At 39.6% G+C, this 18756-nt stretch overlaps 1 protein-coding gene across 18 annotated transcripts in view; it reads right to left on the bottom strand.

Moving 5' to 3' along the window:
• MCF2L (MCF.2 cell line derived transforming sequence like) overlaps positions 1-18756 on the bottom strand; it is a 164170-nt gene that overhangs the window by 82501 nt on the left and 62913 nt on the right. The window lies entirely within an intron of this gene.

The following is an 18756-nucleotide window of genomic DNA, read 5'->3' as shown; positions in this document are numbered from 1 at the left end:
AGTTTTAACAAATGATGATCCAGTAAATCCATCATTATCCTTTTCTACCACCCATCCCTATTCCACACAAGGAAATTAATAGCCCAAAGGGCAGATGTCCTTTTCCAATGAACCTTTGGTTAGAAAGTTCCCCAAAATGCATCCAGTGTTCCTGTTTGGGGGAATTCTCATCCACAGGTCTTTGGTGGAAGTGAACTGGGGTGTTTTCCTTGGTGGTAAACCCATCAAGCACCTGTTCCCTATGAAGGAGCCTACCCAAAGCAGCAGGAACAGCCAAAAGGACAGGTATTCTACTAACATGATTTTGTAAGCTGGAATATATACAAATCTTAATCATAAGACAATAGGAAATACAGCAACAGATGATGAAATCAACTAGAACCAAAGTATTCCTTATGATCTTTCAGACACGAATGCTGAGCAGTCTTGCTTTACTTGATCCTTTAAAGTAACTGTATAGTGATGGATTACTGGTTAATTAATACACTTGAGATTAGTTACCGGCCATCCAGACTCACTAATACAAAGAGCGAACCAACTAGTGGGAGTGACAGCAACAACCACATGAAAACAAATGGATTGTTTTTCTTCACTTCACAGTGTTATAACAGGCCTTTCCCAACAAGAGGGGTCAAGGAAAGAGGACAGCAAGGATAAAAAGCTTGAACTGATGGTTACATCTGTTCACAAATCCCATTTACACATGAGGAAAAGCTGTTTCTGTTTCAGCACTCCTGGTCATCAACCAATCCCATAAAAACAAACTCAAACAAACCCGGGTCACCCGCAGACCACACCAGAGATTACTTTCTGAAGTGCCCCACACATGTGTTCTTACCACTCATCTGCCACAGGGCAGGAACTGTTGAAAATCCCAAACCAGTCAGATGCATTATAATAAATCTACCATCTATATAAGCAGCTCTATTCAGTGCACGGCGTTAAAATGGGATCTGAAGAATATAATTGAGGTAATTTACTTTAAATTCTGCTATTTCATTTTGGGGGCCATTACATTTTGTACCATGTCAAAACACAAGAGTTTCCTAAGCAATATCAGATTGTTTTAATTAAAGGTAGATTTAAAATAAATAACACTCCTCAGAAATGTTTTACGTAACTGTTCTGTATTTTACGAGGTCAACACTAGCATACTGGATTTGAAGAGAGTTCCAAATTAGTGAATGAGTCTTCACACCACTCCCACCAGTCATGAAAATACTCACACATGTGAAAGCTGAGATGGAGCAAGTGACCTCTCTTGGATCAGGTAACAGCATCTGTCACAGTGTCAGAAACAGGATCTACATCCGGGCTCTAAGCCCATACTCCCTCCTTTTCAGGACTGTCACCTGACTGGCTTGGTGGAGGTGTGTGCTCCTAGATCAGTATCTTGACTTGTAGTCCTCAAAGATCACAATTCACAGTGTTTTATTTCTAGCTCTTGCGCTACAACTTGGCTCCAGGAAGAACAGGCTCAGAGCCGCTAGAAGTCCTACTACGTATGATACACCACACAAGTATACACACTGATACGAATTTCTTATTTAACAGCACCAAGCGAGTCTCAAACATTTGCTAGTGAGAGTCCTCAGCAATATGCTTGGCTGACTAGATATGACTGTTCGTAGTAACAGGAGTTTGCTGTCACCTGCAACACAGCACGCTGAAAACCTCTCTTGTTACCTAGTTTTGTGCAACGACAAAGTGGGCATAGGAGTGGTTTCTAAATATGCAGGGAGGGAGAGGAAGATTTTTTGCCTGCCTTCAGAGATTAAAACCAAGCAAAAGAGGAGCAACACCCTTCTTAAGAAAAAGATCACCCTCACCCATATGCACCCATTCAGTTAGATACAGGAACCTGATATCTTGGCAAGCTGGCTACTTCCTTAAGAAAAAAAACCAAAACCCCAAAACATGAATGTGGATGAGGAAAAAGAACAACGTACAGCTTGTTGGCCATGCTTGTTCTCATTATCAAGACAGAGAGGAAATAGAAATCCTTGTATTAATCAACACTGACTGTTCCAGAGCCCCTTGATGTGTGTACATAATGTGGACAATTACCTCTCATCAGGCTTCTGCCTTCAGATTTCTAAGCAGAGGAAAAAGTGGAACAAATCATTCAGGTGAAAACCAAGTACTAGTTTAAAAATAACTTAATTTCTCAGACTAGCACAACAGATACATGTAATAATCCATCCTCCAGGCTCCCACTTAGTTTCCTCCTTCCTAACCTTCCAGTCTCCAAACCCCACAGTTACGTTATGTATGGACCAGTTAAGTTCTAATAATGACCGTGGCCAAGAGCACCAAAATAACAGCATTGTTTGTTTCAACCCTGCTATCCTCCACACAGCCTCACCTCCTGCTTTCAGGAACAACAGTGTCCTTAGACTGAACACCACACGTGAGAAAACAGTACCGGGAGTTCAGCCCGCGCTGTACAGGACACAGAGCCTACTCCCACTGTGCTGGAGGGACAGGAGCCCACACACAGCATCTCCATGAAAATTGGCATCAGCTGCCTGGCTAAATGGTATTTCAGGCAAGGGTGATTTTTTTTTTTCCCCCTAGAAGTTCCATTCTGCACAGAAAGCTTAAAATTTCACCTGGCTAGAGATGCTACAGGTTCCTGGGAAACAAGGCCTGCAGCCAGTAACCAAATGACTTTATTTTAGCGCTTTACTTTGGAGTGCGTGCATGGGGGAAACATTTGCTCCATGGTTAGAATACCTGGCCTCCTTGCCATGCATTCAGAGAACAGCTGCAAGAAAGAACAAACAAATCGAAGCACAAAACCTTTCCCTGGCCTTCGTGATCCAGCCTGAAATACAACCAGAGAGGAAGAGTGTGGTATGTGGGCACTCATGTTAGCAACAAGGCTTAAGGGCAAATTTTATTTCTATTAAAATACACAGGAGCAACAGCCCTCCTGAGAAAATCTGTGTGGGCACACATGCATATATTTATAAATATAAGGGAATTCATTTCAACTCCACTTATGTGCCGTGCTCAGCTTAAGCTCTCCCTGCCACCTTAACATGGCCTGCGAGTGACATACTCCAGCCCACAGAGCAGAGGAAAATGCTGTGGGAGAAGCTGTTAAAGGACGTATGCAAAGTAATTGAGGTTAAAAGGCTGCATCATCTTAGTTTTATGAGACTCAGAGAAAGAAGCTATGACTGTGACTTAAATATACAAGATACTGTACCTGCATAATAATTCATGTGCAAGCGTGCAGCACGAGGGTGGCAACATTCGTGGTAAAGGATATTAAGGTTTGGTAAGTTCAACATTAAAGTATAATTATGAAATGTTTTTCCTTCAGGGGTGTGGTACTTAGCAAAAAGCACATCAATAAAATGATGTGGCACTTTGTGGAATTCAGCACAGCAAAAGCTATCCTTACAGGATTGTCTTCAGCATAATGTAAACACTCTCTCTAAAAAAAACCCAGCAAAATACACCTCACTCGCACTTGTAACCACAGAATTTATAATTGGGTGGAGTTTTAAAGATGTTGGGCAATTTGATGCATCATCTATTGGCAACTAGTTTAGCATCTTGGACTATTTAAAAGCCTGTTAATTTTCTCCTTCTAATCCTTAAATTTTTTTCAAAGAATGAATGCAAAAAAGGTTTCATTCTTTTTGAAGTCTTCAAGCATTCAAAATTGCCAATTCTGTCTGGTTTACATCAAAAGATTGCAAAGCATTAAAATGAGCTTATGCACACATTATACATACACACAAACATACGTGTTTTATAAATCCCTTATATAAACCAGCTTCCTAAATCTCTATGCAGCAACAAACCTGACCATTTTGAAACTGCTTTAACAGTTTTCAATTTGGATGCTAAGTCATCAGAAAAGGTCCCTATATCACACCCAAATCTAACTTTAAGCAAGCACAAACAATCAAAACTCGTGGTCAGGAAAAAAGCAATAAAAACTGCCACCCATGAAGACAGATACTCTGTCCATGAAAACGAGCATGCAGGTAATACCAATAGTTGCTGGAGCACTTAAAAGTGAAGAACGCTGTTCAGTTAAGAGGGTTAATATAAAAAAAATATTGCCAGGAAGAAACATGAAGAAAGCTGCTGAGAAATTACATCTTGAAAGTAACACTTTGCACTGTAAGACAGCAATACAATTCCAAGCTTTGAGGATCACACCCCACTCACACCACGTTATCTGCCAAATAAAACAAAAAAGCAAAAGAACACTTCAGTAATTTTTAAGGAAGCGTAACACTCGGTCAAGGACAGCACTTCTCTGACCTTGTGACTACACTTGGAGCTTCTCCCCAAAACCATTACAGAATCCTGCCTGCTGAATGCAGTTATCACACACCTGCTTCAATTTCTAATGAAAAAATTATATATCTCTGGTGTTCTGTGAACTGAATTTTAATCAGTTTATCTTTTTCTATTTACATGTCCTTTCTAAACAAGCTCCCCTACAAGTATTTAATCATAGACCTCTCCTTCACTGTGCTGAAGGATTTACCAAGGTTTCTCATTTCAGAGACACAAAAGCTGGACCTCTCTTCCGGTCCAATTTAATCATGCAGGAATTAGTAGTAAAACACTTTATCATACACTATTTGGTGACAGTTCCATCTGTCAATAACTGCAAAAGGCAACAAAGAAATGGATGTGAGCTTTTTAACTTTAAAACCAGGAGCAATACTCCATACAGCATTGCCTGCAGGGAAAAGTGGCCACTCAGACTGCACTGGGTGAGGAAAAGAGGACTCCTGGCTCTGTGCTGAAGTTGTCTGCAGTGGTATTCAAAATTCAAGAGATGGGAGACAGCAGCCTGATAAGAATTGAAAAGTAATTAAAGGTGGAAACCAAATCACCACTGATGTTATAAGGTAGAACTAAAATTCAGAAAACTCAAGAGGATGAGATCCATTTTTATAGCAGCAGTGGAATTAAAGGAGCAAATTGAGATTAAAAAAAAAAACAAACAACAAAGAAAAAGAGACAAAAGACATGGATGTGGAGTTTATTGGCAGCAGAAAGGAGAACCCAACAGCGAGTAACAAGAACAGAAACACATGATGAATGCAGCACAGGAATTAAAATCAGGAACAGAAAAACAAGTTAATGTAATAATCTGAAACATATATATTAGTAAGAACATTACTCCAGAAAGCAAGGAACACCAGAGACCATTACAACAAATGAAGCGTTGTTCCACAATCACGACTATATTTATAGTCAAAATATAAAATAAAACTTTGTCAGCAATAGGAAACTCTTTCTATGACTCCTAAAGTACACAGAATCATTCCCCCCCCCCCCCCCCAGATTAACAAGATACTCAGGAAGCAGAAAAACTTTCAGGTCAAAAGTTGTGGGAGAATTGGTTCCAACAAAACTGATGAACGCAGATAAAGGCTGCAAAACTATTTATTACAAAGGAAGGAAAGGAAAAGAACATTTGCAGAAATCATCATTCCCCAAAACCCTGAAAGAGCAAACAGGACAGAAAGAAGAGAAACCTGGTTTTCAGCTGAGGTAAAATTAAGAGACAGAAAACATTAATTCCATCACATCTCTAAAAGTACTGGAGGATCATTCATAGCTTCAAATGAAATAGCAAAACCTGACTATTACATTATCCCAATTACCTATCATTTTAGATTGGTCGGTATAGGCAAAATCCTTGTTGGTGATCAACCTTAAGTTTACTTACGCTACATAAATCCAACCCATATTATTGTGAGGTTACACTTGAAAATGGTCAAACCCACACAATAGATAGATAAAAACACCACTGTCTTCTTAACGGCTTCTTACTTTTTAAGCTACTTTTGATTTTGACTCATGATTTGGAATTTTTGTGGCCAAGGCATGCATGCTGCAGCAAGCTGCCCATGGCCATGCAACCCATCAAGTTCCCACACGTGGGAAATGATGCTTTTGCTTGCATTTTTTCCACACAAGTAATCCTCAAACTCACCATTCCCTCCACTTACAGGATCCCAAAACATTATCCCAATTTCTCCCATTGCCAATCCTTTCAGCCTCCTGGGCTTCAACAAGCTCCACAGTTTCCTCAAGAAAAGAGGAAACAGTATTAGCTAAGAGTAAAGAAAGCTCATTTTATACCAATCAAACAGAAAATGAGCAGAAAACATCCTTTTGGAGAGCCAGCCTGAAGAACTGCGCTTCAGGTTCTCCACAGAAATTCACTTCCTTCTCAGAAAGGGAATCTTACTGCAATGAGAGAACAAAATACCTTATCCCTTGTGCTTAGCAGTGTGATATTCTTGGTTAAATTTAGTCAATGGAGAAAAGACAAAGCTCACATTGGTTGCACTCTGGGGAAAGACACAACATACAATCACACCTGATCTTTTTACTTTGTAGATGCAGGATTTTAAGAAAGCATTATTGTATCATTTAAAAAAAGGTAATGATGCCTTTAACAAAACACTTCTTACAAAAAAAAAAAAAATCTAACCCTGCAAAGAGCTGTTGTAACACCCATAAACGACTGCAGCACAGCGGCTGTAACCGTGTCCTGTTTCCAGTCTCTGGGAAGCAAACAGGAAACCTATGCCCTTACCTGATTGAAAAACCAGCCAGTCCCCAAGATTTTAATCAACCTAAAGCAAGAGACATTGTCCCTCTTTTCCAGTTTCCTGGGATGCTTCCTGGCCGGTTCAGGATAGCAGTACAGAGACCAAGCTTCTTAACAGCAGCATTACCTTAATTTTCTAAATTAAATATTGCTACTTGCCCTGTTACTGTATTTACTTTTGGTCTAGGTATGACAGCTCAGGCAGGGTTGTGGATTCAAACAACAAAACCACTCCTCTGCCAAGGGTGATTTATTAGCATTAGCCTCTAACTTCAGAAGGCAGGATTTTTCAGCACACCTCAAAAACCTTCACACTATTTTGAGATGAGCAATAACAAAAATAGATGCATCAGCCATGCAAGAGATATAGTTATGCAAACCTTTAGCTAAGGAGGAGGAAAGACCTATAAAAACATGGTAACCCATCACATCCACCTCCTAACCTTCACCGATTAGGCTTTTGCAATTAACAGAAAGCAAAACTTGCAGAGTCATCCCCCTCCAGCTTTTGCAGTTCTAGGTTAATGCCTCAACTCCAAAAAGCTTTTGAAACAGTTTTGTTTTATTTCTCCTTCCCATAAGAAGAACTAAACAAAGGCCAAAGAGCAAATTCCACTTGTTCCGACACATGCAGCAGCTGAACTAATGCCCACAAATGTCACAGGAGTAAGAGACAATGCAGAAACAGGCCCCAGCCACTCTTCCTCTTGTTGCCTCTGCAAAAAGCGCATTTAGTTTCCACCACCTCCTGCCTTACCAAGCACATACCTGATTAGTTCAACCTAATTTTAACTTAGCCCTTACCCTTGTATTCCCACTAAGTGAATGGGGAAAGTGGATCAAAGGTGAGGGTGCTCTTTGTAGTTCCCTGCGCTATGGTGGCAGCAAATAAGGCCTCTTCAATTCAGGTCTCATCCTGCAGCCAATCTTTGAAGTATTTAACAGTGTCTTTTTAACAGGACAGATTTTATGTCCTTTGCCAGAAGCCTCCATCTCCCCTTACTCAAAGACAGCATCCAGTGACTGCTCCTGCTTGATCCCCACACCACAGCAGTTTAGCCAATGCTGAACACATACACACCTTTTCATATATATATATATTCAGCCAGTACTGAGGAATAACAAATACAGATACCCAGTCAATTCAAAGGATCAGGAAAGAAGCAAAGACACTGCTCAGACAAAGAAACCAGCAGCAAAGAACATTAAAAGTATCCCCACACCACAATGAGTATTTAGTTGCTGCACTACATTTTGGAGGGAAACTTCAGGGCAAGAAATGGGATTTTTGTTTAAGAAATATCTTGTACAGGCTTCTTCAGAGCACTTGGGTAAGTAAGATGTAAGTGGCCTGCAAATATTCCATTTTTTTCCCAGTCTGAGATTCTGGAAATATTTTCTAACAGCTCTAAGGGTTTTTTCTTCATTGGAATTTCTTTCCCCATGCTATGAACAAATTCGATGCACCTTACACATAAGATGGGTTCAAGTCCCTATTGTTAGCTGCATATAATTCCCCAGAGCAGAAAAAAACAATCCACATTTTCTTTTTTAATATCCCTAGTTTATTAGCTAGTGAAGGAAACAGCAGCTCAGCTACAAATAAGTAAAAGCATGTAAGTATATTAGTCTCCACAAACCAACAGCAAAAATTGATGACTTCATTGAGCTTATTTTGTGTTTTCAGCTTCAGGCAAGAAGAAAGAAGCTCTTACTGTACCTGAGTAGAAGGAAAAGACTTGCAGCTCTACCATTACATTGCCCAAAAAAAGCAGCATGCATCCATCTGGCACCTCGTGGAAGCTGACTGGTATTCAGCTTCAGCCAGCCCAGCTGGGGTGGATTCACGGGCGTTTAAAGATTCACAGGTGCAGCCAGCAGCAGTTAGCTGACAAAGAGCTTGTGCAAATACTCCTTTTGCAAGCAGGTCTTCAGATCAAGTTCAGTGCTATAAACCAGCAACTGAAGTTTCTCCTGAAGCCTAAACACTGAGAAATGGACTCGGGCCTAACATGAGCCCACTCCCATCTGTGGAAGCTATTCCACTGAAGTTACTGTCTCCCGTGCAACAGCAGAGATTAGGAGCTAATGAGTATATTTCTGGTGTGCTCCACAATTTTGCAAACTGTAACCCGAAGCCTACTTTGTCAAATTTTCTCTGTTCTTATATTATTGCTTTATTGTCTCCCCTCACTTGCTTAACCATTGGTATTGTGCTCTAAAACGTGCTTTCTGTCTTAGAAGCACTGGTGCTCTTTGCAGGCACCAACAGCAATCTGTTTTTTCCTTTCTAAAATAAACAGAGTCACATAGAGGAAATTGTTTTAAAAAATTTAAACTATTCAAGAGCGAACAAGCCTATTGTTTGGAGAGGAGACTTCGGGGCAGCACTGTGTTACCACAGTTGTGTTGCAGAGCATCTGTAAAAATCCTCTGGACCGTGAGGGTTCGAGGCTGGCATGTGCTGGGACAGGAGAGGGGACAGAGCATTCTCATTGTTTAAATGTAAACAATAATAATAATAGGTTTTCATAACTGAGAGAAGGAAGCAATCTAATGTGGAAAACAGTTGTCATCGCTCTGTTTACGACTCCTTGTTCCCGAAAAATATGCTGGGTTACTTTGTAACACTGAAGGAGGGTAAACTGAGGTGACCTGAAATGGGGCGAATGGCTGAAATCCCATCTGGTAAGATGGACTTGGGAATACCTCCTCTCTTTTTTATACTGGAAGCACGCCAGAGTGGAAAACACTGGGTGGAGGATCCGTAACTCTTGTAAGAGCTTTAACCTCAAACCCCCAAATTCCAGTTGTTTAGGCAGTAAACTGGATTCACTGCCAAATGGTGGCTTAGGCACCTTTAGGCAGAAAGCTGTTACCTGAATCCAAGGGCATGATCCTCAAAACAATCTCCTTATACCTCAAAACCTAAAGGTTCATTAGAATTTTTTCCAACACAACCGAACTTCTCTGTCTAAATACAGACCAGACGATATGCAATTTAATATAGAAAGAAATTCCAAGAGCTGGGCCCAAACGCCAAGTCCTTCCTTTGGCAAGGAAATAGGCTTTGTTCAGGGCCACTAGGTCAGCTCTTACATTTTAAAGTTCTAATATTAAAAGTCAGTACCATCAAACCTCCTCTAACACATCTTCAGTGAAAATAGCAGCAGAGGTTGGTTTCATGCTGAACTGCAGGTGCCCATTACTCACACTGGGAGCATGCTAAGCAGACTGGGACGCCTCATGGGATGTAAGCTGAGGATCTCCTTGCTTAAGGACACCACTGCAGTTCAGGGTGGCAAATCTGAAATTCCCAGAGGGTATTTTGGGGCACTGTGAAAACTGTACTCACAAAGCGGTGATACCTAGGGACCCAAAGGACCAAGCGAGGACACTGAGGGTTGCATTTTTTGGCTGATGTACCCAATTTCCATTTACATCACTCTGTGGCTTTGAGCCTCGGTGGCTCGTGTGATGCTTAAGTAGCACCATACAGCCAGTCACCTGAGCCGAAGCAGCTCCTCTCTCAAACCACAAAACATATTAATCTCTTTGTCTGACAACGTAAATCTTAAAAGTTCCAGTCACACTCAGGAAAAAAAAAAAAGCAATCTCTCCTCAGGCTATCTTAAATACACATTTTGTCTAGCTGCTTGACTTAAAAGATGACTAAATGTATATTTGATTTATCTGATGCCTTTTCTGCCATAGGGCATTGTTGTCTACAAACAGTTCCACCTGTGAAGCATTACAAGATTTCATCACAAGCAATGTATATACTTCATTCAGTCCTAAAGGAAGTATCTTTTAAAGAAACAGTAAGTTAGCACTATCGTTATTCAGCATGTGCATCTAGAGACTGTCACATCTTATCTGATTCAAGTAAAAAATCACATATTTCTGTACAAAAGCATGCCATAAAATGTTTTCATTTTACTGACATCAGTGAATTTTACTTCTCAACTTTGTTTTCCTGTGTAATTAGAAGTTATTTCACTGAAAAAAACTCAGCAGCTTTATTTTTTTTTATTCAAGGAATCTATCCCTAAAATAACTCTACAAAGTCACATGACAACATCTGCAAAAATTATTACTGCAACTTACCTTGCAGACAAAGAACGTAATTGTCAATAGCTGGAAATCAGAAAAACATCAGAGAAGGAACCAAGGTCAAATGTTAACAGCCAAAAGGGTAAAAGTTTACACTGAAGAAGGTAATAGACACCACCTGTACTTGCACCTGAAGTCCTTAAACAATCTTTGATAGCCATCATGGTAGATGATACAGAGACAGACAGCAAAGCATTATCTGTGCCCCATATGCACAGTCCAGTTAAAATGTCTGAACACACTATTAAAATCTGAAAGTTTTAGATGGTAAAAGCTAGGGAGTTTGAAAGTGAGCTGAAGGAGAGCTGTGTGGGTTTGGCTCCCACGAAGGACACATTTTGAGTTTCTGTCTCAAACAGCTATGACATACAGCGTTGGAAAAGTAAAACGTCTGTAATGTAAAAGGATAGAGGTAGTATCTTCAATTCTTCATTTCACATGCTAGCTCTCTTTAGAAATAACTGACCTATTGATCCCTATCCATTTTCTCATATGCACCTTCGGAATCCACCAAAGACCGTAACAATTAGGTAAGTGTTTGGCTAAACCAGACAAAATACTTATTTTTTAATCATGAAGGTTTAGGAATTAAAGGGTAATTCTGCTCCATAGACTCACTGCATGGAACAAGCTGCTTGTGTTTCATGAAAGCTTATGACTTTCACCTAGAAGAAGAAAAGGAGGGAAATATAAATTGCATCTTTCCTTCAAATAAAAGCCTGAAAAGCAAGTAGCTCCTTCTCCAAAAGCCAAATGACACATATAAACAGGTTCTTCAACTAGCCCTCTGACAAATATTAACATAAACTCTATGTCATGCTCTGTGGAGACTTCTAAAGTGATTTCTCAGAGAAGCAAATAAAAAGATGGAATCATTCAGAGAATTATGATGAAAGCAATTAAGCAACAATGTTAAAACCATTCGTCTGAAACTCCTGATGATTTTGAGAATAGAGCCCCATCCAGATTAAGATTACTGTAGGTAATTCACAAATCACTACTGTTATAGTAATCCAGGACAACTCTACGATAAATTGTCACCAGAATTGTACTAGTCACAATATTTAAAAGTACACTCTTGAATAATCACTCACATCTGAAATTAAAGGATCATTCTCTCCCAACTGCCCCACCAACTGCTACCTGTTTCTTCAGTGGACAAAACTCTTTGCTAAAAGACAACTGCAAGCTACTCCCACTGAGTCCTTCAAAGTCCTCTTCTAATTTTGTCATTAGACTCATTTTTCTGTGGCCTCTATTTACAAGAGTTCCAAAATAGTCTAGAAGCTTTGAAATGAAAAATAAGTGTAAGTCTGATTAAAATAGTTAGATGAGGCTGAGACTCACTGCATGCTGATGGCAGTGCAGGTGGAAAAATCTTGTATTTTTTCCACCTGGGGATAAGAAGGGATAAGAAGCAGCACCCCCTACAGAAGATTTCTGCAGGGTCCTCCAATCGGTTCTTTGGCTCCACTCACTCCAAAAGGAAAGAGCAAACCTATTCAACAGCTTCACTCCAAATTGTGTGCAAGTTGACAAACTCACCGTCAGTGACACCAAAGGCTGCTGACAGATACTAAGAGTAAGTAAATGTGAAAATGAAAACTAAGACTGTCAGCAGTCCTTGCCCATTATTTTCAAAAAAACCCCACTGACAAACAAGATTGAGGAAGGTTTCATGCCATACTTGAGTTGAAGTGCAAGAAACAGAAGTTGTGTGTGAAGCTGGATTAACTGCTGACTAAAATAGAATCTTTTTGGGTTGGGTTTTTTTTTGGTGTAAATCACTGAGCAAGAAATGAAACACATAAAAGTTGCATTGATCTTCACTTCCTGCTTTGGAAGAAGACCTAGTGGCTCTCCAATAAGATAAAATAAATAAATGCAAAAGCCATCTTCAATCAGGAAGTGCTGGAAATCTTACAATAAACTTTGATCCTTTTAACTTAGTGTGCTTTACCATGAGGCCATGTATGTTCAACCTTTTCAGGTTAGCTTAACCTTTGAAGTTAATTTGAAGATCATGTAGGATTCTGTTAAACACTACGGGCATACACAGTAAAAGGAAGTAGTGCAGGCCATCTTCTTACGTGTGACGTTAGTATAGCTAAACAGATTGCAACAGCACATAAGACTGGAAACTTCTTGAAAGAACAATGAAGAAGATAAAGGGAGTAAATAAAGTTACATCCTGGCTCCAGGACTGGTTCTGCCCACAGAGCAAATACCTTGTATAATTTTCCATATGGAAAAGCAAAAGCATTCTATAAGATCAGTTAAGTCATTTTTACTCTAAATTACTGAAGCAAAGTATCTCTGCTTATTCAGCAGGGAAACAGTAAGTTCTTTTATTCATATATTCTTCACTGGCTATTGAAAATATCAATCTCTACTAACTCAACTGCATACTACGGCACTAATGCCATATATGCTAGTGTCTCTAAAGAAAAGGGTGTTTCAAATAGCACTAATGGTCAGGAAGACATTTTTCCCCCATTTCAAGAGTTGCAAGCATAGTTAGATTTTGTTTTCTGAGGATTCATTTTACATGTATTGAACCAACAATAGTTTTTGTCAAAAATAACTACTTTTGACATTTTTTTTTCTCCATACACACACACAACCGGTAATGTCACACCACAGCAACCCTTAGAAAAGGTCTGTTCCTTGTAAGAAGACTCAAGGACAGCTTCAATCTTAGCAAACAGGGACAAAGAGAAAATCATAGGCAGACATTGGGGAGGTCTGAGGGGCAAGGGAACAGGTGCAAGGAGTTCAGGCTTAGTGAACCTATTGGAACAGAAGCTTAGGGGCAAGGTCTTATATTGCCCCTAATTCTCTGTGTGTGTGTGTGTGTGTGTGTCTCTAATTGGAAAGCTTCTTAAAAGCCCTTGTTTTCTTGGAGGAATCATCATCCAGGGGAATAAAAGTATATGGCCTGTATATCAGTATCCCATAGCCTACATATTCCTTCATTATTATGCACGCAGCTAGAGAAAAAACAATTTTCCCCCCCAAGTTAAGGTTCCAAAAATTTTTAAGAGTAACTTTTATAACATTGTAATTTACAATATTATAATTTTGTTGTTTAAAATGGAATTCAAATCACTTTTTATCACAAGAAATGGGAAATAATAAGGAATTTCAGGATCTTGAGTGGGACCACTCAGAAATCTGGTGATAATGTCATTCATTTTAGATGTTGCTACTTTCTGTCACAGCATGCATCTTAATGTGATTGTAAAATACACCCCTCAAATTATGCATTTCCTTCACTTCTACTTTTTAACATAAAGAATGAAGATTTTAAAATACCACACCCCCTCAAATTAAAAATTTCAGAAAAAAGCAGTTAATAAAGGAGGCTAGGGTCCCTCAGTTTTATAGGACAAGTCAATACCGACACCTAACTGAAGGAAGAAAACCAACATTTGCCCTTGTCACCGAACAGTAACAACCTCTTTATCAGAAAATCTATACTGAACACATTCCAGCAGCAGAAACTGCCCTATAAATTGTGATGATGCTCTGAAACTGATTTGTGAGAGAAGCAGCAGCTCACTTTTGACAGGCATATTCGCTTGCGAACATTTCTGTCTTTGGAAGGATGGCAGCTGTGACTGTTTTTGCTGATGTGCACACTTTGCACTAACTTGGCTGAGCCAAATACATCATTTAATTTACACACATCACAGATATTAAATGGTAACAAGTTTGGAGGGGGTGCTATTTGAGAGGAAAGAAAACTCTATAAAAACTTTATATGAAAATTTAGATCCTAAAATATTTAATATTTTACTTCCTTTGGGAAAGGGAATTTGAAATAAAATCCAGACAGTACCATCTACCATTCAGACTCTTCTAATGACATGCATTCTGTGAACAGTGTGTTTTCAAGAAACAATGAGCTAGCAAAATTAATATTAAGACTCTTGAAATGCATGCTTTTTTGGCACATATAAAACATGGAGTTCAGAATGCTTCTAAGAACACAGTCCCAAGCCACACACCTTACACACTCCAGACTTAGCAGACTGCACAAATCTGTTCACCTTTACAAGATCTAGGAGTTATTATAAAGTTAAGCCAACTCACCCCTTGCCACAAAATCCAGCCACGAACACCATTCTGAGAAAAAATAATAGCTCTTCATTTCTGCTACAGAAATTCCTCGCTCATTCATTATCAGAGAAGAAAAATGTCCACTTTTCCCTTCCTCTGCTCAGAACAAACTACCCTGAGAAGGTAAGGGCTTTCATATTAATTGAACTTTGTTCCATAAATGCAACAGGTGGCACAAGATGACTTTACAAATATATTTTCCTCTAGTAATGCCATTGTTCTTGTAATTATCTCTTTAATTACAGTGTTCTCCCCTCATGTCCCCACCCTGAATATCTACAGACCACTGATACACCCAGTGTCTGATCCAGTGTATCTAGGCTATAGGCTGAAGCCCTAAGCATATTTTCACTCATGTTAGGCTTTAACAAGGCAAAGCAAAACTGTTTTTCACACAGATATTCACAACACTATCTGGAATTAGTTGTATTCAATTAATTGCTTACTCACAGGTTTAGTATTTCACTGCAGTTTTTCACTTCTGCTATGGATTCATACCCAACTCTCTTCTCCAACTTTCTGCTGGAAAAAGTGCAAGAGCATTTCCAGCAGGACAGGTAATGGAAGTTTCAAGCATGGAAACCTGAAATCTCAAAAAAACCCCAACCTTTTCAACACATTTAACCAGCCAGCAAACAAAGGTGCGAATACAGCAAACAGCCTTACGCCTGGACCTATCTAGCATGGGGACTAACAGTGATGAAATTGTAGTGGCAGACTTAAACACTGACCGTAAATCTCAGTGTTTACACAGGCTCCAGGAAGGCTTTGATTATGCTGAAGTCTTGAGATACTTCAGTATGGTCTGCTATATTAACGTATTCAGTTTGACATATGCTCATTCTGACTTTTCCTGCATCCATGCATTTTGCTATCCCACCTATGAGCTAACAGCCTCTCCCCATACAAGAGTGCCCAATATCCAACAGAAATACTCTTACAGCTCCAGGACAAGATGCACTCATCTCCATCCCCTCGGCTGACACAGAAGATGCAACAGTGCTCTTCCTCTAGACTCCTCTTCACTATTTGTGGTGGATTAACCAGGCTTCGTCTGACTCTTGGACTACAAAGTCCATTAGTATTAGACACCCACATTACAGCGCTGCCTCACTGTACCTCACCACAGAACTTCTCTGCATTGGATTCGAGGACCCTGGGACACAGACAGTCTTCTCATCCATCCATTCATTACATGCCTACAATGTACACACAAAAGCAAACTGCCTCAGAGCTTTAGTCATCTTCATCAGAAAACCAACCTGAATTCAGTGTGAAAAGACGCAGGCTACAGGATGCCTCTGAAGATACTCCCCGTACATACTAAGCGCAGCGCAGACTGAAGATGGATGTGTCTGGAGTCCCCACTTGACAGACTTGTTTTACAGCTCTCAAGCTGACCTACTGTTCCCATTTGCTTAGAGAAAGTGAGCAGAGGGAGAATCTCAAAGGATGGTCTGCGAGTACCACACCGGGAAGCCCATCACAAAGGACCACAGCAGGTCAGCACCTTGGAAAATCTCCCCCGCTGACAGGAGACATCTCCACAGAAGACTGCTTGAAGCCACATCTTTCCAGGGCTGAAATCTTCCACAAACTCTACAACTGCTGTCCCACCTGCCTGCAGCTAAAGATGCAGAAACACACAGAATATGTACAGTCAGGGATAGATGCAGAAAGCATGATGCTGTCTCACACGAGCCTGGCCATACCAATCTGGGCCCTTCCTACCCAGGCAGGAGGGGTCACACAGCACCTGGTCCCAAAGAGCAAGTGTCACCAGAGCCAGTGCTCTACCAGCATGAGGGGATAAAGGCAACACAGCCTTCCCTGGGTAAGAGACACCTGCAGAGAGCAATGCAATGAGGATTAGGCCAAGGAGGACAGATCCAGCTGTCCATGAGCTGTAAGTAAATAAAGTCTGCTTTGTTAAAATGAAAATAAAAACAGAGATGGATTTGATGAAGCATGACGACTCTGGAAGTGAGCCCAGCTTCCCTTATTAAAGTACATAAGGTAATGCAAAATCAATGTATGAACTACGACATTTACTGTTCATGCAATGATTTCTATATTCTGTATTAGATTTTAACATGTGGGGGAAGGGGGAAGTGACAGCGAGCAAACCTGTCTTCAGCCATTTCTAGAGATGCTAATGAAGAGAGATCAAAGCTCTGTGAGACCTGGGACAACAGGACAGAGTGCCTTAATTTTGTCACAAGGAGAAGAGAGATGCATACATCATGGGATTCAGAGTCACAAGCACATTTACTTTGGAAATACATGCTTGCCAAAATTGTAATTTACCCAGTGTACCCACAGGACAGAAATGTTTCCAGGCTGCAGTACCTCTCCCCTTCCACAACCTAAATCCTTGAACCACCTTCTGTATGCATTTGGTCTGGAAGGGCCACTGAATGCTAACTGAGGTCTGCCACCAGGAAGGCAGGAAAACTCTTATCAGTCCAAAGGGTCGTAAAATGGCTTTGATCAAAACAATGGAATAACTCTTACTGGATATATAAGGTAAACATTAGAAGCATGTAATTGCTTTCCTACTGCCAATATAAAATGGGTAACAGGAAGGAAAGGAAACAGAATTTTTACATACTTGAAGACTTCAAACAGAAAAGGCTGCAACACAATCAAAAGGAGTTTTGGAATAATAATAAAATGGGTGGGGAGAAGACAGACAACTTCCTACAGAAATATACAATTTTCTGACTATACACACCTATATATAGTGAAAGGAACCTGTAAGTAAGAGATGACTGTATAGCATTACAAGATTTATATTAAGGATCTGAGTCTGAAGGAGATTAGGCTAAAACAAGGAAAATTGTATGTTAGAATGGGTTCAATATATTAAGCTTGTGTTTTCCTCCTCTGCAGTCAAGGCTTTGCCTATATTTGGAATTAGCTCCAATCCATTCATGAATGGCCAGCAGGCACTCGAAACTCCTAAGTACATACATGTTATAAAATAACTGGTGCAAGTGCTAACTTTTATGGCTACACTTTGAACTTGACTGCAGTGTGATTACTACCAAGTGATGGTTGAATCCTACATGAAGGTAAAACTGAAATTTAAGGCTGCCTTGTTTTCCTTTGCTTTGTAAGATGGCATCCCATGTGTTTAAAATACTACTATTTTTTTTCTGAATTTTCTTTACTCTGATTAACAGCAATTAACATAAAACTTTTTTCTAATCTGAGCTGAATAGAATTCATGTTAAATCTTGATCATTTCTTAGTTAGCATTCCTAAGGGTACCAAACTTGGCCTCATGAGTGCCCAGAACTGAAAAATCAAGAAAAGTGAAATGTTTACATTTCAAAAGTTATGAAAAAGAAGGTTATCAAAAAAACTTACAATTTCCATTCCAAGCAAAACAGTTGACAAAACACTCAGCGAGTACAGTACAAAAGAAGGTGTGAGCAAAAGGAACCACCAGGGAGATAGTTTTATCTTCCTATTTTTTTCTAAGATTGTCAACATTGAAGAAAGAAATATTGAAAGGCCTTGAAAATATAATATTTTCCTATAAAGGCAGCTCAGCTTGTGTTGATTTCAATTTCATATGCTCCAAATTAATTTTAAAAGAAACAAAACAACCCCCCCCCCAAAAAAAAAACCCAAAAAAAGAGAGAGTCCTCTCTTTTAAAACCATAATAGGTCATTGTGCATATAAACCCAAGAAAGGATTAATTAATTATTGAAAAATCTGCTCCAGGTTATCTCAGCCAGTCAGGGTTAATATATTTCAGAGAAAAAAACCCAACAAAATCTAGCTTTACTAAACACAAAGATTATATAATTTCAGTCACACTAACATATTATTACACTGCATAATATATGAAACGGACTTTAAGATTGAGCAAGTGGTGGCAAGCCCTAAATTTAGAACATTACACTTA

Source organism: Falco naumanni, chromosome 2 (assembly GCF_017639655.2).
Source record: "Falco naumanni isolate bFalNau1 chromosome 2, bFalNau1.pat, whole genome shotgun sequence".
Lineage (NCBI taxonomy): Eukaryota > Metazoa > Chordata > Aves > Falconiformes > Falconidae > Falco > Falco naumanni.
Note: the sequence above shows the minus strand (reverse complement) of the source record. Positions and strands in the feature narration are given on the sequence as shown.